Consider the following 1,712-nt stretch of genomic DNA (forward strand, 5'->3'; position numbering starts at 1 on the left):
GTTGTGATTGGCCGAATACCTCAAGCGTGTGACGGAAATGTTACACCCCTTACCATACTGTTGATGCAGTGTCCAGCCAGAGCGACGAGACATAAACATTAAAACCCATTACAAACGAGGCATTTGTTGCATCCAGTGGGGACATAATTACTGATTATACTGACTTTTTACATAAAACCCTGTCTGCATTTGCGATCGGAGAAATGACAAACAACAAGCGCTACTCTACACTGTCCAAAACTTGCGTTTGAATCATCAGTGGCAAAATCTTTAAATGAAAATGTACTTACAGACTGTGAATCAGAACAGCCGGCATTGTAGTCTACTCTCCCAGGATCAGGAAACAGTCCTCCATACAATGTGCTGCACACATCTGAATATTTGGGTTAAACTGTTCTGGAACAGTGTTGTAAATACAACTTAACCACTGATTTGTAGTCGTGTCCTCTTTTGGAAGACCAAACAAAGTAGTTTCGTTTTCACAACGAAAAACACGGCCGCCTAGCGTGAGCGGAAGCCTAGGCTTAGCGTGAGCTGAGGCCGGGCTAGAGTGAGCAGAGGCGGCGGGGTTGAGAACGGTGCATGTGACGGACCCCGGGCTGGACTCCACTTCGTCCGCGGTGAAAGCCGATCCGGCGATCCACAGCACTAAGTTGATGTATTTCCTCAGCGACCAGCATGGATCAGCTCTAGGCATGACGAAGCAGATATCGTCCTCTTTTGGAAGGCCAAACAAAGTAGTTTCACTTTCACAACGAAGCACACAGCGTCTTCACGACATGGCGGCAGCAGCAACAGAAATACTACAGCGAGAATAAAAGTTACGCCTTCTTTCTTTGTGTGAACATTTGGGCGGCGTTATGCAAATCTTCCCACATCGTGATGTAGACATGTGGGGGCGTGTTAGAACGAGCCGTTTTAGGAGGGCGTGGTTGACTCTTAACTTTTATAAAGAATATCTCTTTGGATTTGAGACTTTAGTCTTTGCAACTTTACAGATCTTCTTTATGCACCAAGAGCTTGTAACACACCAAAGAGAAAGGACAAATTGAAATCGCATCATATGACCCCTTTAAGAATGCTTGAGGGTGCCCTGCTTTAAAGCAAACGAGCACTGTTGCGGTCCATGATGGCAAGAACCCCCTCAACATCTGGCAACACACAGGCTTCCGGTGACAGCGGCTCAGATGTGGAGTTAACAGCAAAAAATCTGTCTACACTGGACGCGACAAAGCGAGTGTTAAAAATTATTTTAATACGTCATAAATAGAACGAGGCATCAGTTTACTGTCGGGTATGTGTCGTGTCGCATCCAGTGTAAACAGTCACTGATTATAATGGTTTCTATAGTATTTTGTCGCACTGCTCGCGTCCAATGTAAACACGGTACGCCTAGTTATCTATTGTGGTAATTTGCAGGTCGTGTCAAAAAGTTGTTGGTTTTTATAAATAGCTGTATTCTGAACGTTTGACTCGTGTACGATAATTTTCTTCCAAATATGATAATTTTGAACTTCTGGTACGATACTTGGACATTTCCAATCTGGCAACACTGCTCCTCCTCCTGTTGGTGCGAGCGAGCTTCACCTGGAACTTATGCGATCGGCAACCGGCCGTTTATCATCTTATTGCAAGCAACTCGTCTCTGTTCTGGACTTGCACAAACAGCGTTGCAATGCAATCATTTTCCAAAATGTAATTTATGTGAAAAT

The 1,712-nt window shown here is 44.5% G+C and overlaps 1 protein-coding gene across 1 annotated transcript in view; it reads right to left on the reverse strand.

Moving 5' to 3' along the window:
• The window catches only part of LOC107560666 (sodium/hydrogen exchanger 6-like), a 13,556-nt gene that overhangs the window by 1,219 nt on the left and 10,625 nt on the right, over nt 1–1,712 (reverse strand). The gene's annotated exons all lie outside the window — the stretch shown is intronic.

Source organism: Sinocyclocheilus grahami, unplaced genomic scaffold, assembly GCF_001515645.1.
Source record: "Sinocyclocheilus grahami isolate Dianchi unplaced genomic scaffold, SAMN03320097.WGS_v1.1 scaffold23.1, whole genome shotgun sequence".
In the NCBI taxonomy this organism is placed as follows: Eukaryota; Metazoa; Chordata; class Actinopteri; order Cypriniformes; family Cyprinidae; genus Sinocyclocheilus; species Sinocyclocheilus grahami.